Raw genomic sequence first — 24,932 nt, forward strand, 5'->3', positions numbered from 1 at the left:
TTCTTCATTTTCTAGACATGTCTGAGAAACACGTTATTGTTAATGAATTAGAATTCCTCTAAGGAAACAAGCCATTGTGGAATTACACAAAGCAAGCACACGCTTAGCAATGACCACTTCTGATATGAGCTCACGGGGATTTCGTTTTCCTCTTTAACATTTTCAGAGCATACCGGTTCCTTAGAATAAACATCAGACTTTATTATCAGGACCGCATGAGCTGGAGATGAGGTTTGTGGAGTGCATGCCTAGAAAGCATGAAGCCCTTGGTCCAATCCCTATTGTAGGCTAGGTTAGCTGGCGAATGATTGCAAGCATGTCCTCACATTGAGCTCAGAGACTTCACGCTGGTGAAGCAACACTGTATAGCAGAGTTGCTTCCCAGCCCAGTAGTTTAAATTCTTGGGGGACAGGGAGGACAGCTTTCCTGCTGTCTTCTCTCCACTTGTGGGTAGAGCACTGATGTATTATTGCTCTTGTCTCAACAGCATAAGCCAGGACCAGAAGGACACTTTCAAACAGAGCCAGGGAACATCCACACTGCGGCTCCTCCTATTAGGGAAACGCGGTGCAGGCAAAAGTGCCACAGGAAACACCATTCTGGGTAAAGCCATGTTCGATTCCAAGTTCAGTGACCACACGGTAACCAAACAGTGTCAGAGCAAAACTGTGTCCCTGAGCAGGTCATTGTCATTGACACCCCAGATCTATTCTCCTCACAGTCCTATGCAGAGGCCAGGCTGCTGAACCTGCAGCAGTGTTTGAAGCTCTCGGCTGATGGTCTCCATGTGCTGCTGCTGGTCACACCCATTGGCCACTATACAGAGGAGGACAGGGAGACCATTGAGGGCATCCAGGGTGAGTTTGGCACTAAAGCCTACAGTCACATGATTGTGGTCTTCACTCGGGAAGATGAACTGGGTGAAGACTCGCTGAAGGACTACATTGACAGCAAGAGCTCTCTCAAGGCATTGCTTGAAAACGTTGGAGATTGGTACTGTACTTTCAACAACAAGGCAGACAAGGAGCAGCGGGAACAGCAGGTAGCCCAGCTCCTTGATGTGATTGAGCAGTTGATGGTCGGAAGCCCAGGACCATATTTTGTGCCCTTGAAAATGGAAGGCAGTGGAGTCCAGGTAGGACTGATAGGAGGAAGATACCCCCAAATCAATGGACCATCTTGTGTGTTACAGCCATGTTTTGTTTAGGAAGGTGTGTTTTTATGCTCTAGATAGCGTTTTTCAACCTATGGGTCACATTTGTGGATTGAATGACTCTTTCACAGGGTTTGCATATTGAGATTTACAATACAATTCATAACAGTAGCAAAATTACAGCAGTGAAGCAGCAATGAAAATAATGTTATGGTTGGGGGTCACCACAACATGAGGAACTGTATTAAAGGGTCTCCACTTTAGGAAGGTTGAGAACACTGCTCTAGAGTAATAGTAGGCATCAAACTTCTTGACTGTCAGCCTGGGGACTTTGGACTTAACTGGAAAGCTAATGGGAAACAAAACTCTGTCTCACACGGCCCCTCATGTTATTGACCATACTGGACTCCGCATAGTCTTTCTACTGACTTCCCAGAAAACAATAAAACAACTTCTCTTTCTGGCTGTTCCAAAGACTTCTGAATCTTCTTCCAGTCTCTGGCCTCTAAAGTCACTTCTCTGCCCTCAGAATACCCCTTATACTATTCACTACCAGCTCAAGGGGTGCCTGTAGACATATTTACAATAGCTACCTCCCTACAAAGCCCACAAGGATAGAAAACACATTCTGTTAACCACACTGTCACATCTTGTGTAACACAAATGCCATAAGATGTACCTGGAATTTTCTGTGAAGATTAAATGAGATGATTAAAAGTTGTAAATAAATAAATGCTTAGTATTTATTAGCTACTGTTATTGAGATATATGGGGGTTAGAGGAATTATGCATATTAAGGATTTCAGGGGACTGGAGAGACGGCTCAGTGGTTAAGAGCATTTGCTGCTCTTGCAAAGAACCTGAGTTCTGTTTCTAGTACCCATATGGAGCCTTATAACTATAACTCCAGTTTCAGGCCTGTTACCCTCTTCTGACTTCTACAGTCATTGTACACCTGTGGTTTGCATAAATACATGTAGACAAATTACTCACACATATGAAATAAAAACGGTAAATAAATCCTTTAAAAATATTGCAGATTACAGCAATCCAAAGGAAAAAAATAGATAAAGATAACCCATACAAACATGCTTAACACAGCGTCTTTTGAAGTAGTAAAAGCAGAGATAACCCAAAGATTCACCACTGAGAGGATGGATACATCACTTACATATGTTCATAGTGTAGGATAGATTGTACCAACTAAAAGGAGTCGGGTGGTTCCATCTATATTAGCTTGTGCAGGTGTGAAGTTTATGATATCAAGCAGATTGCTGACCAGGAAGCCCTGCGAGTCTCTCCTATTGATACTTGTGCATGTTAGTATAAACACAGAGAAATATAGAAACATATGTAAACGCTGACATCTGTCACTCTTCTTACAAGTTGGATACAAGATTATTACTTTTTATATCACACGTAGTATCTTTACATTGAAACAATGAGAGTGAAAGATATAGAGATAGATGATAGTGAATTAAATGCATTAAAGATGTTGGCTGAGAACAGGAAAGGAAGCAGAGGCAGGTTCTTCTGTCTGGCATGAGCTTTAAGAGATAAGGTTAGAATGGAGCCCACCCACAAGACTGAAAGGTATTGTTTTCATGTTAATTATGTGTTTGATTTTTCCATACCTGGTGAGCTATTCTCAACTTAACTTCATGTCAGAGGCTCCACACCATCCTGGGGAGCAGCAAGGGTGCTGGAAATGGCTCCATCTCTGGGAAGCTGCTCACCAGCATCAGTGAGCTTGAAAGCTGGACGTGCAGGTGTACAGAGGAAATCGAGGACCGTGATCTTACTGTGACCTCTTCCTAATCAGCAGATAGTCTGTCTCTAATTGTATCTCCATTTGTATTATGTGGAAGACTATCTCCCTTGGCCTTGTGTATGTTATTTCCCCTTTATTTTCTAGGGTTGTGGGGATAGAGCTACATATAAAGAAGGGGACAATCTGTGTGGTAAGTTGGTCACCTAAACAATAAGTCTCATGTCTACTTTCTTTTAATGCATTGCCCAGCCAAAGTAAAGTGGAAAACAAAAGGTACATGGAGATCCTGTCTGTGTGGGTGCCCACACCTGTCCCCAGAGGACTCCTGACATGAGTGACTCGGTGTAGCAGCAGTCAAAGTGCTGGACACTGCAGTGCCCCTAGCCTCCTCTGTTGTTCTAAGCATGGAGCCAGCCTTGCTGTTCTCGGCTTTCTCCTGACTCTGTTTCTCCTTCTTGGTCATGAGTCTAGTATTTCTGATGGGGAACAGGAAACACTCCTCATGGATGGCACCAGCTTGTAGCGTCTTTGTATGGACTTCCATTAGATGTTTGTTCTATGTAGCAACACAGGTCAGTACACAATAGTAAACAGAATGCCTGTAGGGAGGACACGCAAGACTTATAAAGTCACAGATGTGTCTGTAGCTTATTTCTGAGTCAGCCCTATGTAAAAACTGCAATCCCACAGACAAGGCCCTTTCCTCATAAAGTACCACAAAATAATAAAAAAAAAAGTCACTTATGAAGTTTAGTAATAATAGCAGCAACGTCGAAGCTGACATTGTGGGCTAGGAAATAACATACATGTACTTCAGTCCTCAAAGTCCATAAAGTTGTATGGATAGCACATGTACAATTTATAGTATTTTTGGCAGGCAAACGCCTGGCAACTTCTGTACTCTTATCTACTTTCTTTCTACCTATATTCTACCACCCTGGCCTCTGCAAGAAAAGATGCCTTCATGCCCCTTCCCTGTTCCTACTTCCATGGGAACTCCATATCAAGCAAGCAGAACTACAAAGTTCAAGCTTGGATCCACATATGAAAGACATTTGTCTGTCTGGCTCTGGGTTACACCACTCAGTGTCATTACTCCAAGTTTTATCTATTTACCTGCAAACTTCAGTTTTCTTTGTAGTTGAATAATATTCCATTGCGTATATGTAGCACGTTTTCATTATCCATTCACTAGCTTATGATGGACATCTAAGTTTCTCCCATTTCTTGGCTATTATGAATGGAGCAGCAATAACCACAGATGAGCAGAGATCTCTGCAGTGTGGTATAAAGTCTGTTGGGTGTATGTCAGGAGCAGGATAAATGGGGTAGAGGGTGGTTTTATTTCTATTGTTTTAGAAACCTCCAGATTTAATTCCAAGGTGTTTGTACCACTTTCTGGCCACAAACGGAATATAAGGGTTCCATTTCCCCCATAACCACATTTGATGTCATTTTGTATTCCTGATAGCCATTCTGACTAGGATTATAATACTCTTTAAGTAAAAGAAAGTGCATGGCACTTGGCTTTTGTGGTTGTGGGGACAGTTTGAGGGTGCTCTTGAGAAGCAGTCATATTTGTATGGAAGCCTGGATAAGCAGCATGCATGGCCAGTAGTGTAAAGAGAAGCTTTTTCTTGAGAGAAACCTTCCCGCCAGCCTGGTTCTAGAGCCGCATCAGTCCCAAATAAACACACAGGAGACTATATTAATTATGAAGCTGATGGCCTTGCTTGTTTCTTACTGGCTAGCTCTGACTTAAGTAATTACCCCATAATTGTTAATCTAAATATGTCTCTTACCGGAGAAGTTTCCGGGCTTCCTACCCCATGGCGTTACATCTCGACTCTCTGTGTTTCTCCTTCCCAGAGTCCTTCTGGACTCCTAGTCCCACATATCTAGATTCCTATTGGCCAGCAGTGTTTTATTGACATATACACAGGACTTCCTCCACACAGTAGGGTGAGGAGCTCTGTCCTATGTGTAGAGTGTGAGGGCAAGGAGAGGTGTGAGGGAGCAGGATTCAAAGCCTGACTCAGGTTGACCTCAACCATGAACCCTCTGTAGCTGATCTATGCCTGTCAAGTTTTCAGAGACTGCTGGGATGTTATCTTCTCTCACCTTTTCAACAGCCTGGGATATTCTACCCTATGTGCTCTGGAAGACAGAAAGGAACATTTTTGTCCAAAGTGACATAGCAAGGACTCATTTTTTTGTTTTCTAGTTCTCTCCAGAAATGATTTTATTCTTCTTTATAGTCAAATAAGATACACACACACACACACACACACACACACACACACACACACACTATTTTTGAGGGTGAGTGTTCTCATTTGTGTAAATGTGCATAGGTGCTTGCAGATAAGTGTGAACATGTTTGTGTATTGTGTAAATGTGGAGGACAGAGGACAACCTTGTGTATCACCTTAGGCACCATGCACTGTTTTTTTGGTTTTATGAGACAGGGTTTCTCTGTATTGTTTTGAGGCTGTCGGTCCAGCCCAGCCTCAAACTCACAGAGATCCGCCTGCCTCTGCCTCCCGAGTATTGAGATTAAAGGTGTGCGCCACCACCGCCCAGCACCATGCACTTTTTTTAATGAGACAAGATCCAGTCTTGGCCTGGAACTCACCCTGTAGACAAGACTACCTGTGCTCTAGGGATCTTCCTGACTCTGCTCCCATAGTGCTGGGATTCCAAGAGTGCACCACCATGCTTGGATTTTTAATTTTTTCATGGGTTCTGGACATTGAGCTAGAACCCTCATTCTTTCAAGGCAAGTTGTTTAGCATCTGAGATGTCACACTAGACCCCTTATCACATTTTCTTTTTAATTGTTGATGGTTTCCAGGCTAATTATTTTATTGTAAATAATGCAACAATAAACACAAATGGTCAAAAATTTATTTTGTGTGTTAATTGGAAAGTTAATGCAAAAATAATATCCTCTCCTCTGTGAAGAACAACAGTTCTTACAGCCTCCTCCCATAGACAACTACTCCCCAGACTCCTATAAACATAGATAATTTGTCCTGTTCTGAACTTCAGATAATGAGCCATACAGATGTCAGTTTTGTGTCTGGCTTCTTCCATTAAGCATGCTTTTGAGTTTCACACATGTTAAAAAAATATACTCACATATTTTGTTATGTGCGTATTAGGCTAAGGGGCATTTTATAATCAGATTGTCACAGCCCTTGCCTTAGTCCATGACCTCATACTATAATACTCACTTTTGAAGAATGAGTTCCAGTAGAAGTTCAATTTAGCATAGTCATTCTTCTGGAAAACCTAGGCTTCCTGTATTCCTTCTAGTTCTTTCCTTCTTCCCATGGTTTCTACTTGGGTGTCTGGGTTCTGCCTGAGAATAGAGGCCTGCTCAATCAGAGGGATGGGGCTTTCTAGAGCAGTTCACATCTGTATCCAACTGCAGGAGGAGACCCTGGATCCATTTTTATTTTTCTTGTCTCACATGTCCAAAGAAGAGACAGCCTCAGATTCCAGGACCACATCAGGATGTAGAGATGCCGGAACTGAGGGTCCTCCTCATGGGGAAGTGTGGTGTTGGGAAAAGTGCAGCAGGGAACAGCATTCTGGGGAAGCGGCCCTTTAAGACTCAGTACAGTGAGCAGCAGGTCACCAAGGTCTTTTCATCCCGCAGCAGGATCTGGAATGGGAAGAAAGTTCTGGTCATTGATTCTCCAGAGATCTCATCGTGGAAGCCTGATGCATCTGAAGTCAAGGAGCACGTCTCTCTGGGCCCCCATGCCTTCCTGCTGGTGACACCACTGAACTCTTTGATAAAGAGTGATGACAATATGTTCAACCCTGTCAAAAATATTTTTGGAGAAAAATTCACCAAGTTCCCAATTATTCTCTTTACCAGGAAAGAAGATTTAGAGGATCAGGCTCTAGATGAATTTATAAGTAAAAACAGCAATCTCCAGGAGCTCGTCTTGAAATTTGAAAAAAGATATACTGCTTTCAACTATCGGGTGACTGTGGAGGAGGAGTGGAGGCAGGTGAACAAACTCCTGGGCCAAGTTGAGAGCATGGTGCAGTGCAACGGCAACAAGCCTTGTATTTTCAGGGAGAAAGGTAAGGCTAAGCATAGGAAATGGCTTTGTATCCAGAGCTTGGGATGTAAGGCATGATCTAGAACTCTCTGAAGGAAGGGCAGAGGGTGAGCAAAGGACCATGTTGGGGATGTAGCTCAGTACAGTGTTTACCCAGCATGCACTAGGGTATCTGATCCCCAGCAGGTCATCAGCTGGGCGTGGTGGTATTTTCCTGTAGTCCCAACACTTGGGAAGTAGAGTCAGGAGGACCAGAAGTTCAAGTTTATTGGCTAAGTAGTGAGTTCAAGGCCAACCTGGTTTAAATAAGACCCTGTCTCAAAAACCATACTTTGGTCTCTTCTTTAAATTTTCCTAAAGTTGTGTGTTTTTTAATGTATACTCTCATGGCTGGTTTTTAATTCCTTCCTGACCCCTATCCCACCTCTCCACCATGGAGACCTCTCCCAGTCTTCTTGCTGTTTCAGTCTGCTGTTGCTTCTGTTCACTTGTTGGCTTTTCTGTTCTCTTACCTCAGAACTTTCTCTGGATTATTTATTCTTCCCTGATCTGGATATGGGAAACAATAAGAATGTGTAAGTAGAGTTTAGAAGATGATTTACTTGCTTAACTAGCATGAAAATCTGAGTTTGGTCCCCAGAACTCATGTCAAAAAAGCCAGGCATGGTGGATCTCTAAGACTTGCTGGCCAGCTTTTCTTACTAATCATGTTCCAGGTTAGTGAGAGACTCTGTCTCTAAAACCAGGGGTAGACTGTGGCTGAGGAATGACAGTAGTGCTTGTCCTCTGGCCTCTCTGTGCATATAGAGGAGCATGCCTCTTAGCAGGAGATGAGAACGGTCCTGATGGAAACAGGGCTTCAAATGGCAGAAAGGTTGGATCAGATTTCAGAGAGACTTGGCAACTGAGTCTTTCCTAAATACAGAAGTAGGGATTGGAACACATGACATGAGTGCTGGAGCATGCGTGTGTGAGTGTGTGCTTAAATGTGTGTATGTGATGCACGCATGCATATGTTGGTTCAGATCATTGATTTATTTTCACCCTTTAAGCATAGCTATGAGACCGAGTTTAGCATGAGTGGCTCACTAGTTGTCCTGGAAGGGAGACCAAGATGGGCTTTCCTCCCTCTTTGGTTTGAAGTAGACACTAGTGACTTGATAAGGGGTTCGTTCATGATGGAGAACCATTGAGGAGGGACACAGTGCAAAGTAGAAAGGCATCAGGAACACCTGAAAGTAAATATAATCAGATCTTTGCACCTACAAGTACTATTTACATGGAACCTTCTCTTCTATCACTGACACCACAAAGAACAGTATTAGTGGCATTTATTTTAATCAGGAAGTTCCTTTGGCTCATTATTGAAAGACACAGTAAGATTAATCAGGCTTTTAATGAATTTTAGTATGAGATAACCAACACAACTGGTAATATGTTGATAGAAACTGCGATTTCCCCCACCCTGAAAATCTAATTGTATAGAGTAGATTTTCAAATACTTCAAAGACATTTTTGCTATGGGTATTAGGAGTTAACAATAGGGAGACTTAGTTACACTAGGAACAGAAGATAGAAATGAAATGTGTGGACTAGATCCAGCAAAGATAAGAGGCAAAGATAAGGCCACTGTTTCTCATAGGTAACAGTGATTAAGGAGAGGTCCTGGAAAAGGGAGCAGAGTTGATTCAGGACAGGAGGTATGCTATGTTCATGATGAGCAATGGGCAGAGGATTGTCCAAGTCCCTCTGCTGAGTACATAGACCACATAAACTGGGCAAGCCAGTCTCCTGTGTGGGGTAGACCTGTTGGGTGGTGCCTGGCGAGCTTAGTGATAAAACTAGTGCTGTGAATAACTTGGAAAGATGAGTTCTGCATCATCCCACAGTCATGAGTCCATCCCATTTTTCCTCTGCAACAGAACTCCTAAACATCATACTCCTAGGAAGGAGTGGGACTGGAAGAGTGCAACTGGAAACACGATCTTGGGGAAACCTGCCTTCCTGTCTCAACTAGGAGCTCAGCCCATCACCAGTAGAAGCCAGAGTGACAGGATGACAGTGGACGGGCAGGATATTGTGGTTGTGGACACTCCATCATTCAGCCAGATGCCTGGTATTCAAAAGGATCCTTCCAGGTTAAAGGAGGAGGTCAAATACTGCTTGTCTCTCTGTGAAGAAGGAATGAAGGTTTTTGTTCTGGTGCTTCAGCTGGGGCGGTTCACCCAAGATGATGAGGCAGCAGTGGAGCAACTGGAGGCCATGTTTCAAGAAAAAATTATGAGATATATGATTGTGCTGTTTACACGGAAGGAAGATCTAGGGGATGGAGACCTTGGTGATTATACTAGAAACACAAAGAACAAAGCCCTTAAAAGCATAATTAAAAAGTGCAAGGAGCCAGTTTGTGCTTTTAATAACAAAGAAACTGGTCAAAACTGGGAGGCCCAGGTGAAAGAGCTGTTGAAAATAGCCAATAGTCTCAGAAAATACTATGATGAGCATTCACACTCATGGGTGGATTTTGGCCATCCATTCAAAACAATAGGCCAACAAATTGCTAGGATGTTTAAACAATGAACTCAAGTGAGTAATTAAAAGGTCTGGGACACAGGGATGCCATCAGACAGAGGTGGGTGGGATGATGGAACGGCATGACTGGTGGGATCATTCCCTTCAAAGAAAGTTCATGATTTTGAAGGTCAATCCTAACCCTAACCCTAAACCCTAAACCCTAAACCCTAACCCTCTAACCCTAACCCTCTAACCCTAACCCTCTAACCCTAAACCCTAAACCTAACCCTAACCCCTAACCCCTAATCCTAACCCTAACCTCTAACCCCTAACCCTCTAACCCTCTAATCCTAACCCTCTAACCCTCTAACCCTAACCCCTAACCCTAACCCTCTAACCCTAACCCTAAACCCTAAAGCTAACCCTAAACCCTAACCCTAACCCTGAATCTGTAACCCTAACCCCTCACCTTCACCCCTACTCCTAACCCTGAATCCCTAACCTGAACCTGAACTCAAACCCTAAACCCCCTAACCCTGACCCCTAACCTGAACACGAATCCAATCCCAACCCTAACCCCCTAACCATGACCCTGACCCTAACCACCCTGACCCTTACCCTGACCCCGTCGCAGACCCCGACCCCAACCCCGACCTCGACCCCAACCCACTTTGTGTTTACTTACCTTTTTGGGATCATATCTCTTTCTCAATACTGAGATCTTCAAAGAGGTCACTGCAGAGGAATGTTTCAGGGCATTCTACTTGTCTTGTAACCTTTCTTTCTGGTTGTGTCTTCTGTTTACATACTCACAATTCACATATTTCCCTCCTTCACTGTCTTGGCATGTCTTCTATGAAGAAAAATATAATCAAATTACAAAAATCAAAAATAGTCAAATTCACATGCAGCAGCACAAGCTCCTCTTTGTATTGATTTTATTTGGGGTGTCAGGTGGAACAAGTTCTACAATGGCTGCTTTTACACTAGCATTAATTGGGGAAGACAGCACAGATGAACATACGAACTCTGTGTTACTTCATCAAATGTACCTGAGCAGAGGACAGGGAAGGGAAGGACATGAGGAGGGGGGGAAAGAAGGCAGAGGACAAGGGGCCAGAGAGGGAAACGACCCAGGGAAGCTTAGGAGGAAGCTTCGAAGGAAGTAGGGGACGGAAGAGGCAGGGGGAAAGGAGACAGGAGGAGTGAAGGATTAATGCCAGTTACAGGTGCGGGGACGGCAGGAATTTGAGAATAAGATAAGGCAAATTATTCAAAAAACATACCAGCTTCAAATGCCAGTTAGCCAGCACATTAAGAGTTGCATGGCAAAGCCAACTTCATCTTCCAAATTAGTTTAATACTACAAACTTACAAAAAAAAGAATGCTGCAGAACCCCTGAGGAACAAGAACAGCCTGGGTGTGGGTGGAGGACCTCTGAGCCCCCTTTACCCCTGGGTGCATCTGTGGTAAAGTACACATGTCCTTGGTTCAGCCCAGGAATACATGAACTAGCAAATAAACTTCAGTATGTGGATTTGCCACATATACAGGACATTTTAATACCTCATACAAAACTTTCAAAATCTGAAACTACAATGCTGTGATCTCTGCCAACATAATTGAATGAAATAGATGAAACAGATTCTTTTCATTGAAACCAAGGTCTAAAATATTGAGAGGGATAAAGACAGGGTCAAGCAGTTAAGACAAATCCCTTCCCAGAATCAAGGTGAGTTTTTTAACAACATTCTATAATTTCTGTTAGAAATAAATACATGAAGACTAAAGGATTTACCATTCTAAGAACATGCACATATCTAAAGACACACTGGATAACAAAATAAAAATTAACAAAAATCATTAAACATTTCCAATCCTATAACCCAGATGTTGAGGCTGATAAAAGCTTACCTACAGTTTTTCTGTATCATGATCTGCTTCATATAACAAAAAGCGAGCATGTAGGTCTGAAGTCAGAGAAATCAATACTTCCCAGTTGGTGGTATCATTTGAGATGATTAAGGAAATGATGCCCTGCTGGAGGTAATATGTCACTGGGGGTATGGTTTTATAATTGACATCTGCATACCATTTCCAGTTCCCACTGTCTGGTTCATTCTGCAGGTTGAGGATGTGAGATCTTAGCATCCTGCTATATCTGCCATATCTGACACCTGTTGCCTTGCTGTTTTCATGGTGATCCTGTATGACTCTGGAACCAAGAGTCAGATTAAATTCTTTCATGAGGTGATGTAGACATTATGCTATATCACAACAGAAGAGGCACAAATAAACATCCATAAAGTTCTATATCTGAATTCGTGATTTCCTGTCATTGAAGAGGAAATCTAAAAGGGTTACTTGTTAAGAGAAGCTTTTTCTTTGAGAGAAGCCTTCCTGCCAGCCTGGTTCTAGAGCCCCATCAGTCCCAAATAAACACACATGAGGCTATATTAATTATGAAGCTGTTGCCCTTGTTTGTTTCTTACTGGCTAGCTCTGACTTAACTAACTACCCCATAATTGTTAATCTAAGTATTTCTCTTACCGGAGAATAGTTCCGGGCTTCCTACCCCATGGTGGTACATCTTGACTCTCCGTGTTCCTCCTTCCCAGAGTCCTCCTGGACTCCTAGTCCCACCTATCTAGATTCCTATTGGCTCAACAGTGCTTTATTGACATAATCACAGGACTTCCTCCACAGTTACTTTATCATTTAAATTTGTAGGATTTTTTCCATATGAGTTTAAAGTGCAAACAAAATAAAGACGGGCATTATACTGCTTAAACAGATAGTTGACACTGTGAAACTATTTTCTCTGGAATGCTCGTGTACCTAAAACGTGTTGGCTAAAGATCTTACAAAATCGTTTATAGCCAGACTTTCTTCTGTACAAGTTTTTTCGGATTCTCAAAGACTATTGTGATAAGAACAGGCTTTAACACAATGATTGAACACTAAAAGTTTTACTCTTGAATACCACCACAAAGTGTAAAACCTTACCACACTGACTACATTTATAGTTTCTCTGCAGTATGATTTTTTTCTCATAATTTCAAAGACTACAATGGTGTACAAAGGCTTTACCACATTACTTTCATAGAATTCCTCTCCATTACGTGTTGTTTTATACATTAAGAGAATACTGTGATGTGAAAGGCTTTACCACTTTGACTACATTCATAGGGTTTCTGTCCTGTATGTGTTACTTTATGTGTTTGGAGATTACTGTCCTGTGTAAAGCCTTTAGCACATTGATTACATTCATAGTGGTTTTCACCAGTAAGGGTAATGTTAAGAATTTGGATATAACTCTGTTGTAAAAAGGCTTTCCCACATTCATTCCATTCATAAGTTTTCTCTACATTATGGATTCTTTCATGCCTTTTAAGATGATTATGATAGCCGGGAGGTGGTGACGCACACCTTTAATCCCAGCACTCGGGAGGCAGAGGCAGGAGGATCTCTGTGAGTTCGAGGCTGAGCTGGACCGATAGCCTCCAAAACAATACAGAGAAACCCTGTCTGTAAAAACCAAAAGAAAAAAAAAAGATTATTATGATATACATAGACTTTAACACCTCAAGAATATTCAGGTTTCTCTCCAGTATGACAATTTGGTCTAATTATAAAGAAGAATCAGATCTTAAGGTTTTATCACTGTTTACACTCATGCTGTTCCCCTTCATTAAGGTTGGTTTGGACCTTTGAATATACCTGTGATGATTCACATTTATTGCATCTTTTTTTTTAAGACTTAAATTTTATTAAAAAATCAATGGAATTTATCTTGTATTAAATAAAACATTTCAACAATTCCCAAAATAGCCTTAAAAATTCTTCTGCCACTTTGTATTGCATGTTTATAACAAATGAAAATTAAGAGTTGATGATTAGAAAATCAAAACATTGACTAACTCTGAAAAATTCTAATAATAATCTTTGTTATAATATATCTAAGCTGGGCGGTGGTGGCGCACGCCTTTAATCCCAGCACTCGGGAGGCAGAGACAGGCAGATCTCTGTGAGTTCGAGGCTGGGCTGGACCGATACCCTCCAAAACAATACAGAGAAACCCTGTCTCGTAAAAACCTATATATATATATATAATACTCATATAGCATCTTTTGTATATATGAGATTTTTTTCACATGTTTGAAGAGAACAGAAAAAAACTCATATATTTTACTATATACTATGAGTCATACTACATTTGTAAAGTGAACCAGGACAAACAGAAGTATATACATATTCCTAGTATGATAAGGCTTTTCTGAAGTGTGAGTTTGTTGATATATTTCCAATGAAGCTGGAAAAGCAATTACTTATAACTTGCATCACATTCAACAAATATACTCAAAGTGGGGACTGCTACATATCTTCTAATTGTTCTGAGAGAGAGAGAGAGAGAGAGAGAGAGAGCTTTGTTGCTTTTTTAGATATCCCTATGTTCTTATGGCTTGTATCAAGAGTGACATATAATATACTTAATAAAGGAAGAGTAACAAATAAAAGGTGTCCACATTACATTCACACCATTTAACTTTCTATTCCTTGTAGACATATGGTATAGATAATAAGGTTTCTCCACAACAGCCACCCTTGTCTCTTGAGTCCTCCTCTCACTAAAATTAGCAAAGTCACAAGTATGTGAATAACACAAGCTTTACTATGAACTATTTGCTTATTAGAGGATTTTGGACATGTATTTTTGACTTATTCAATGAGCATACCTTATGTAACATGAGTGGTATGAAACTAAATGGGTTGGCAGGTACACAACATAGCTATCATGAGGCTATGGTTAAAATGGTGGTATCTATTAAGGCATGGTTTCCTTGTCTGTTCTCTTAAATTTATGCCTTGTGAACACAATTCACCTACTTGACACTGAGGTATATAGTTTTTTGAGAATTTAATAATCATCAATGCACTTTAATTATACGTACTTTATTTAAAACTTCCAGACACCTTGAAATTTGTTCTGAGGCATATTTGTATTAGCTTGTACATTAAAATTACCTTCTGTGTAGCATAAAATATAGTACCAGAAAATATATGATATATTATTGGAAATTGTGCAACATTTAAGTTATTACTTTCAGTGAACCTTAGAAACATGCCTGATTCATTCACATCATCCTTGCTCAGTTTCAAATGTAATTACAGAAGAGCATCAATAACCAAGAGACAGTTGCCCCCTTATTTTAAAATGTGAAGGAAAATTCATAGTCTTACCTATAGCAGTGAGGTTCCTAAGTCTCCACCATCACATCTTTATGGAGATTCTTCTGGGAAGGATCCAGCAAAGTCCACTCTTCCTGAATGAAGTCAAAATGAACATCAACACAGTTCACTGTGTTCTAAAATATACCATAAATGTATGAAAAGAAAGTTATACTGACAATACAGCTAATGTAACAATCACCAAGTCACTTAAAAAGAAAAATGAATAGGAGGGTCACCTCTGTTATTTCTGAATTCCTTAAATGGGATATCACCATGTTAAAGTAATGTCTGTTAGTAGATATACCTGTGGTACCCGATGAATCAAGATTTGCAGTTGGCATCGTGGTTTTGGAAGCCTCATTCAAGTTGTTCTGAGCATATGGTAATCAACTGGCTAAAGTAAAAATACTGAGAAAAGTAAAATGCCCTGACCATAGGGAAAGCACTGCAGTCCATTGAGGCTGGAGACCCCAGCAGCTATGAAAGACTAAGTTCATTATTAAAAGTATTTCAGAGTCTTCTTTCCACAGAGCCAAATGAACTCACATCCCAGCCTCAACATCCTCAACAAACTACTATCACACCATATGGCATAAATCATGATTCCTGGTGTTTTATGTTTATCATTTGTTTGTTCATAATGGTAACAAAAATAAGAAGGCTTAGAAGAAACATTAGATGCTAATTATTAAGATTATTGGACTCTGAGTTCTTTTCATTAATAAAATAAGAAAAACCTCTACCATGGCCAAGAACCACATTCTCCTACTTGACACTGGCCAAGTTAGGATGATGCTATGCAATGATTGGCTTAGCTCAGTCTCCTACAGCTCCAACCCTACACCATTAACAACATTTTTGTGTGGGATTGATTGTATTTCCTTTTTTTTTTTCTGAATGTGTTTTCAACTTGTTACATACAAAACATGGAGAAAATATAAATATCCTGTCATCTGTATTGTCACAATTATTTTGCTTAATAATTGTATGTTTTAGTGCCTGAGATTTATTTTCCATCATTTATTTATTAGTAATTTTAATATATAGTGTATGATTTCTCCTTTTCTTGTTGGGGCCCAAAGTTGAAGATTGCTATGCAACTGTTAATAATTCTTATATGTGGTCCCCATTGGCACTGTGTATTGCCTCAAGGGGGTCTTCCTCTAATAAAACTTCCTGTAAGCTCTGTCTGCAGGGAGTGTTTGTCCCTTACCTGCTGTGGTTTGTACCCACCAGCCAAGGTGCCTCTCGCACAGTATTATAACTTTGATACCTTTTCATTCTGTTCATTAATTTTATTAAATTTTTTTCATTTATTTTATATACTGAACAGTTTCCCCTCCCTCCTCTTCTCCCACTCCCTCCCCTCACCTCCCATGTAGCCCTATCCACTCCTCCTCCACCCACTTAAAGAAAGGGGCCGGCCTCTCATAGGAGTCAACAAACCATAGCATCAAGTTGAGGCAGGACCAAGTTCCTTCCCCTGCATCAAAGCTGGAGGAGGCAAACCATCATGGTTCGTGATCCCACTGTGTGGAGCCCCACAAACAGACCAGGCTACACAATTTTCACACATGCAGAGGGCCTACTTCAGTCCTATGCCTAGCTCTCAGTCCAGGGTCCATGAGTTCCCATGAGCTCCGGTGAGCTGTCTCCATGGGTTCCCCTGTTGTGACCTTGATACTCCTGGGTACTCCTCCATGTCTTCAGCAGGACTCCCAGAGCTCAACCCAGTGCTTAGCTGTGGATCTCTGCATCTGCTTTCATCAGTTATTGGATGAAGGCTCTCTGATGACAACTAGTCACCAATCTGATTATAGGGGATGGCCATTTCAGGGTACATATCCACTATTATTAGGAATCTTAGCTGGGGTAATCCTTGTGGATTCCTGGGTGTTTCCCTAGCAACAGGTTCCTCCCTATCCCCAAAATGCCCCCATCTAGATATACCTTTAATTACTCTGCCATTCCTTCCACCACCAACCAAGCAAACAAGACACTACTTGTTGCCATCTTATCCACCCACCCCAACTGCACCCAGTTTACCCAGAAATTCTCTTCTACTACACCCAGCATAACAAAGAGTGAGAAAAAGAATTTTCCCATCAAATGGAACTAAGAAGCAAGCCAGTGTAGCTACCTTAATATCTAACAAAATAGGCTTCAAACTAAAACTAATTTAAAGAACTGAAGGACATTTCATATTCAAAGAAGAAATCGATCAAAATGAAGTCTCAATTGTTAACATTTATGCACCAAATAAACACATCAAACTCCATATATTAATAGCGGGAAACTTCAACATCCCACTGTCACCTGTGGACAGGTCTGCTATATAGAAATTTCAGAGAAATAAGCAAAATAATAGATGCTATGACCTAAAGATACTTAACGGATATTTACAGAAAAGTTCTCCCCAAAACAAAAGAATATACCTTCTTCTCAACACATCATGGGATCTTCTCTAAAATTATCCACTTGGTCACAAAGCAAATCTGAAAAGATAGAAAAAAATTGGAATAACCCCACCAATCTTACCAGATCACAACACAACTCTCAAATGAATTACCAATGGGTTAGGGAAGAAATAAAAATAGAAATTAAAGACTTCCTAAAATTCAATGAAAATGAATCCATGGCATATCCAAACTTAGGGAACACCATGAAAGCAGTGCTAAGAAGAAAGTTCATAGCACTAAGTGCTTACATAAAGAATTTGGAGAAATCTCACGCTAGTGACTTAACAGCACACCTAAAAGCTCTAGAAAATAAAGAAACAAGCTCACATCCAGGAGGAGTAGACAGCAGGAAATAATCAAATTCCAGGCTGAAATCAGTAAAATAGAAATAAATAACAATAACAAGAATCAGTGATATCAACAAGATATCCAAATCAACTAAAAGGCAGAGAGAAGATATAGAAATTAACAAAATTAGAAATAAGAAGGGGGATAAAACAACAGACACTGAAGAAATCCAGACAATCTTTAGGTCATGTTTCAAAAACCTGTACTCCCCAAAATTGGAAAATCTAAAAGAAATGGACAATTATCTTGATAGGTAGCACATACCAAAATTAAACCTATAATCCCTAAAGAAATAGCAGTCATTAAAAGTCTCAAAAAAAAAAAAGCCCAGGGCTGAATGGTTTCAATGCAATGCAGAATTATACCAAAATTTGTTTTACACAATAGAAACAGAAGGAACATTGCCAAATTCTTTTTATGAGGCTGCAGTTACCATGATACACAAACCACACAAAGACTCAACTGGGAAAGAGAATTACACACCTATCTTCCTCATGAACATTGTTAAAAAAAATACTCAATAAAATACTGGCAAACCAAATCCAAAAGCACATGAAAAAAATCATCCACCCTGATACAGTAGGTTTCATCGCAGAGATGCATGGATGGTTCAACATATGAAAATCTGTCATAGAAACAAACTGAAAGAAAAAAAAACATGATCATCTCATTAGATGTCAAAAAAAGACCTTTTAGACATGTAAAAACAGCTTAATCATGAACCCCACTACACCCAAGGCTGTATCTGATAACCAGACCTCAGTGGTATCACTCACTCTAGATCCACAGACAAGGTCTTAGAACCACATGACATCCACTGGACAGTATATAAACAGAGACCAAAGCTCTACTATAGACATGTGAAGAGACATCACCTTGATCAACCCTAGGGATAGAGCATCTCCCCCAGGATAATGACCCATGAATCAGAGACTTCTGTTAGAGACTAAACCTGAACATCAGCTAAAATACATTGCACAGATGAGCAGCCCTGGTGGGATAGCCTTAAGACTATATTTGGGAATTCAGAGTGTGAACCTTGTGTGATGACCCTTGGCATACTAAAATGTAATACTTACTAGGCATATCTACCTTCTTACTCACAAAAGTCAGGAACACTTTTCTATGAGTGATGATTGCCTTAAGTATACATCAGGATGAGGAAAGGAAAACTTTTCCAAAAAAAAAATGCAAGAGAACAGATTTCTAAAGAACCAATATATGATTTCTATTATACACCTAAAATAACTTGTTTTGCTCTAATTACTCTATGAGTCAAAAGAAATTTTGAAAACAAATTTGTCTATTTTTTATGTGTATGTTTGTATGTTGGAGAGAAAGTCTTCAATTTGTGTACAGGTGACACACCAGAAAAGAATCTATCAGATCCCCTGAACCTAGAGTAGCAGGTAGTTATGAGTCTCTTAATTTGGGTTCTGGAATCTGAACTCAGGTCATCACCAAGGAGAATATGTGCTGAGTCACCTGCCAAGCCCACTAATACTTTTGATCCACAACTCTAAAAGTCTCACAGATTAACAACACGTAAATAAATAAAGTATATAAATGATCCTAGGGAACATGATGCACCAATATTAAGATGTTGTTTATGGTCAATTTGCACCATACATTGAATATAATCCAAAAACAATGCCAAACAATTTATAAAAGGACAGCTGATACCAAAGCTGCATGCAAAGTTGAAACACTCAGAATACTCAATGCAAACATATATATATATATACACACACAACAGCACACACATTGATACAATATGACTTCTATATTTAACAGGGAACCTACAATACTCAAGAATGTGTACAATATTTGTAAAAGAATAGAGGATTGCCGCATCTGCTGCACAGCCTGTATCAGAGAATGTGGCCAGGGTGTCGGTATTGATGACACAGAGATCAGTCTGTTGCCTTAAGAAAACTTTATGCTCCCCAAGAAGGCTCAAGAGAACTTCCCAAGAAATGTTTCCCTGCAGAAAAGCTTCTGCCACACACACCTTTTCTCCTCCTGGCTGGTGGTTATATCCCTGACACCAGAGTCAGCAGCAGGGGGCAGGAAGAGGCAGCTAGCCAATGGAAAGATCAAAGTTAGGGTGTTTACAGTAAACATGTTTTCAGTAAACATTGTCTCACAGCTGCCTGCTCCCAGGCTGATGGGGAAGTGGGTCTCCAAGGTCTGTTGTTCCCACAGAGGATGGAGAGAAAAAGCCAAGAACAAAAGCAGGAAAATCACCTTTTAACCAAAATACCAAAGGAAACTCAGCCAAACACAGCTACCTATGATTCTATGTGTACAGAAATTAAATAAACACAGATTTCACAACTCCAACAAAATTAATTAAAAGTGACCCTTAAACTGTTAATTTTCTAATCCTCCAGCTACTGATATTTCTTACAGAGAGGCCCCATGCTCTAGGGCCCTCCCAGCAAATGTAGGTGATCTCTTCCAGAGCCTTCTATGGCCCTATAGCATCTACTGCCCCTTGTAGTTTCAGGCAAACCCAGCCTCAATGATGTCCAATCAAAAAATAATGTGAAGAATAATTTAATGTCTGTTTCCTGCCACATGGATGATGTTACAAGATGTGGCATCTTCCCTATTCACCTGCAAAATACTATACTACCTGAAATACCTCTACAGCTCAGAAACTCATTTTGTGCCCTGGAACTGAACTTCACTGAATCACAGCATGGTGACTATCAGTAGCAGAAAGTTGAAAGCATTCTAATCCTGTATTTCTAAAGGATGATGCCCATACACTCCTTTCTATCAGTTTTTAAACTATCTGTAACATTTGTAAGACAAACCAAAAAGTGGAATGTAATATCCAGAACTTCGAGAAACCAGACTTTCAGTTTTCCAATCAGTCTTCCCACTGCACAACAAAAGCAATGCCTGTGTGTGCACATGGACAGTTATATTACTGGCTCATAGTCTTCCCATGCCAGGATGGTAGAACCTCCTTCTCCCAAGGGAATCCACACTCAACAAAGCTCAGAGGCCTAGGTCCACTGCCTAGGTCAACACAGGGACCAACAGAACCTCAATCTGGCTCATGGTCCATCCCAGTCCAAGCAGTCATGATTCTGATAGCTTAGCCAAACTGCTTTTCCTGATCTGGATACAGTGGCCCACACACTCACCATGGCATGGCTTGGGTCTACTGTGGTTCCACAGCAGAACATGAGGAGAATCCTGGAAAGAACCTGTAAGCTACCTCTCACTGGTGCTCCTGATGGCTAAGCCTTCCAAAAGTTTCTCATTAGTTAGTACAACATTGCTGAGCTTCAGGACATTAGCAGTTACCCTACTAGGTGAGCAGAGATCAAGTGACTCAAACCACAGAAGCCCTCCTAGCTTTGCCCTCCACACTACAGTCAGAGAGGTTACTTATCTGGGAAATTCATAGTTCAGTAAAATCCTCCACTCTCCCAGAGCACTTCCCGTTCCTCTTACAAGGCACAGGGTCCTATGTGTGCACATTCAACTAGATAATCAATGTCCAGCATAGCCAACCCTTTGCTTCAAAGCTGGGAGATTCTGCAACCAAACACATTCAAAAAACCTCTGTTGTTAACCAAAAAGAGGTCATGGATGAGAACACAAGGAAGGGGCTATGGGAGGCCTTGGAGGCAGAAAAGAAACAGTAGAAATAATGTAATTATAATCCCAAAAAATTATGTTAAAAAGTTGAAACAGGAGTTATGGTTATGTGCTCCAGAGACTAAGGATTTGTATTAGAGCAAAACAAGTACTATTCACACTATTTCTCTCAGGGTTATCATTTTAAACCTGGAAAATACAGTTATGTTAGGCAGGGCAGCACCTTTTTATCCAGTTCTTCTATTTAGGGGTTGAAATGGTGTAACTACAGTAATTTGTTGTCATGAAAAGTTCTGTTTTTTATCTATATTCTTGATTGCCTGATCCGTGAAAATGAGAAATGAACAGTCATGACATTTATGGAACACCTAAATGATTACCTGAGTACACATAGCTAAAGCCAACCACTGTCGTGGCAGGAAATCTTTCTTCCTTCTTCTTGTCCCTCCCTTTTTGTGCTGTGACTACACCTACTTAACAGTTGGTGAGTGAATGAAATTCTCACAGTTTATCAGTTCATTTGTAAATTCACAATAAAATCTAGAAAACTTGGAGGATATTCATTTACTGTTTATTTTTTCTTCCCAGATACTGGTGAAGGCCCAGCCTGGAAGGAGTTGCATGACTGTCTTTCCAGCACTGGGCAGCAGAAGTAAGATTAGGTGTTCAAAGCAATTATCAATAACATCTTGTAAAGCAAGCCTGAGCTATAGGAGACATTGATCAAAACCAGTGGTTCTCAACCTTTCTAATTCTGTGACCCTTTAATACATTTCCTCATGATGTGGTGACCCCCAGCAATAAAATTATTTTCAATGCTACTTAATAACTATTATTTTTCTGGTATTACTTATAATATAAATACCTGTGTTTTCCGGTGATCTTAGGTCACTCCTGTGATAGGGTCATTTGATTCCCCCAAAGGGAGCTGTGACCTCACAGGTTAAGAAGCACTGCTCTAAACTGATACATATAAATAGATAAAGAAATGAATAAGTGGCACTTAAGAAAAAAATGGAATGAAATTCTTAAAGCAGGAAACAATGAAAAAAATTTTAAAAGGGATTATGGCAGTAATGCATTTAAAGAAAATGAAATTTTTAAAATGTTATCAATAATTTACTTTTTTAAAGAGATTTTAAAAATTGAAAGAAAACTTACCTATACTGACTTTGAAACAGAGTAGGTATTTTCCTGGTAGGGATAATGACACTAATAAGACATTGCGTGACTTTGTCACGTGTAACATGAGTGCTGTAAGCTGATGCATGGAGTTACAGCCAATAGCCTGTGTCTCAAAACTCTGAGTTGACTTAACTATGTCAACCAGAATTGTACATATCTCCATAAGAGAGTTGGCTAATTGAAAATTGAATATTTAGTAGTTCAAGCTATCCTCACTAAACTGTACACCCACCAATTCTGCCTGTCTTCATTCACATAGAAGGAATTAATACAAGCAGGGAAATTATACAGAAAGTCACTCACCCTGCCTCATCAGGCCCTTTTTTATAATGGAGAACACTGCAGCTCACTGCCTTAAACTCCACTCTCTGATATAGTTATTGTCTAGACTGTTTCTCCCTGCAATGTACACAGTGCACTGTTCCTCCTTTTCTGTCTGAAGGGAGAAGTCACGTTCCACACACAATTCCTTTTCCTGTTACTGCAATGGACAGTCAACTATGTTACTCAAACTGGTAATTTTAGAACTCTGTGATGTTATAGACTTGTAATCCAAGAATTTAGGGTGTTTAGTCAGGAGGATAACAAGAGCAATGCCCTGTGTGACCTCAGACAGAGTTCAAGTCCACATCAATTAATATAGGAGACTTTTTCTCAAAACTAATTTTCAAAAAGACTGGAGAAGCCACTGTTCTAGAATTATTATAAGTTTATTGCACACTGGGACTTAACGTTGGTTGTGACCCTATAATGTCCTCTTGTGCAGCATGTTAGAGGCCTTTGATGGGGAGGTGGTCCTTTTGGCTGGTTGTAAGTCAGGGTTGTCTCTTTTGTTATGGGACTATAAAGGTTACTTAATCCTGGTAAACAAACATTACATCTAAAAAATACTAATCTCTAACAGGTGTGGTTAGCATACTTATCTTTAGGGTATTTGGGATACAACCCTCCCTTACATAAATTCTGCTTTGTATGACTTAATACCTTCTAAGAATTGGTAAATCCTTAAACTATCAAGTCTATTACCCTGAATTCTACTCTTCTGCATTACAGGTTAGCAATGGAGATTGTAGCACTAATTATAATTGGTCTTAATAATAAAAACCTAGAGTCAGATATAGGGGTTAATGGTGAAAGATCAGGGAAGCAGAGCAGTCAACCCCTAGTTCTTAACTCTACTGAATCCTCAGAACAAAAGAGCAATCCTGTCCCTATGAATCTTCAGATTGAAGACAATGATCTACTGTCTCCTCTCGCATTATATTCCTCTCTCCACCTAGCAGTATTACTGCTGTCTCCATCTTCCAAGTACTGGGATTAAAAGTTTGAACCAACATCACCTGGTTCTGTTTCTCTTTTAGACTAGAAAATCTGGTGTAGCCCAGGGTAGCCTTGAACTCACAGAGATTCACCTGCCTCTGCATCCCAAGTGCTGGGATTAAAGGTGTGTGCCACCATGGCCTGGCAGGCTTTATTTGTTAAAGTACAAATAAAATACTACCACACTTGGAGATATGGTTTAGAAGCTCCAAAAAATTAACTTCATCTGGATCCTAAACCTAAATGTTAAATGTTAAAAGTACAGAACTTCTGGAAGATACTAGAGAGATTAGTACTCTCCGACTTTAGCAAATGTGGGATGATATGAGCACCACAGAGATATCAATAACTAGGATATTTCTAAACACAGTTTCTCTCCCAGTCCTCTGCCGGGAAGTGAAGTTAATCAGAGGCTGCCAGCCCGGCTCACAGAGTTGCACGGATCACACAGCACCACGCTGGACCAGGCAGGACCAGGCAAGAATATGGTGAACTCTGTGTCTGGCCTCTGGCTCCCACCCAGCCTAGAGAAAACCAACTACGCCAGCTTCCGAGCCTCAGTCAGACACTCCACCTACTCTGAGGACAGTAGCCCCTGACTATCATGGCCAGCCACTCTCCTCACGTGGGGGAAGCAGTCCCTCACTCACTTTGGCCCACCGCTCCTCTCAGTTTGTGAAGAGCAGCACCTCACTCACCATAGTGCAGCTGCTGAGATGACCAATGTTCTCCCCAGAACCAAAGGCACAGGACAGAAGACAACTTCTAACTTCCTGAGGCAAAGAGCTGAGCAGAAAACCTGGCTCCAGGAAGAACCCGCCCATCTGACTGGCGGGTCCGCTAGAGGCTCTGATTGGCTAGTGAGGCCTGAGTGACAGGACCAGGTGAGCGGAAGAGGCACAGCATAATGGTTTAACAAGAGCAAAGAATTCCTGGGTGGCCCCAGGGGAACAGAAAACCAGAAGCCAAGAGGTGAATCCAGAGTTGGGGATTTTAATGCCCTCCAGGGGTGAAGCCACAAAGGGCAGACTTTTTAAGGGTGGAGTCTGGACTGAGATGACTCCAGGAGTCTTGTCACCTGGAGGGCGGTGTTTGGAACGGGTCTACCAAACATTCCAACTTCTTTGTATATAGAAACCTGTAGGGCTTCCACCTAAACAACGCAGACTCCTCGGGTATAGGGGCGTCGGTTTAAGTCTGGCTTCCTCCTGCTGACAAGAGACGAATGTGTGCGTGTTGGGGGCGGGGGTA

At 40.8% G+C, this 24,932-nt stretch overlaps 1 long non-coding RNA gene and 1 pseudogene across 1 annotated transcript; one reads left to right on the plus strand and one right to left on the minus strand.

Annotated features, from left to right (window-relative positions):
* Positions 1-488: 488 nt before the first annotated feature.
* On the plus strand, positions 489-9,605 carry LOC121143344 (annotated as a pseudogene).
* Positions 9,606-10,418: 813 nt separating this feature from the next.
* On the minus strand, positions 10,419-24,639 carry LOC121143137. The gene is made up of 4 exons (XR_005880237.1): positions 24,380-24,639; positions 17,187-17,246; positions 14,761-14,843; positions 10,419-11,734 (listed from the first exon to the last, which is right to left on the minus strand). It is a non-coding gene; the product is annotated as an uncharacterized LOC121143137 (long non-coding RNA).
* Between the last annotated feature and the right edge of the window lie 293 nt (positions 24,640-24,932).

The sequence above is a fragment of the Mesocricetus auratus genome, unplaced genomic scaffold (genome assembly GCF_017639785.1).
Source record: "Mesocricetus auratus isolate SY011 unplaced genomic scaffold, BCM_Maur_2.0 Super-Scaffold_100011, whole genome shotgun sequence".
NCBI lineage: Eukaryota > Metazoa > Chordata > Mammalia > Rodentia > Cricetidae > Mesocricetus > Mesocricetus auratus.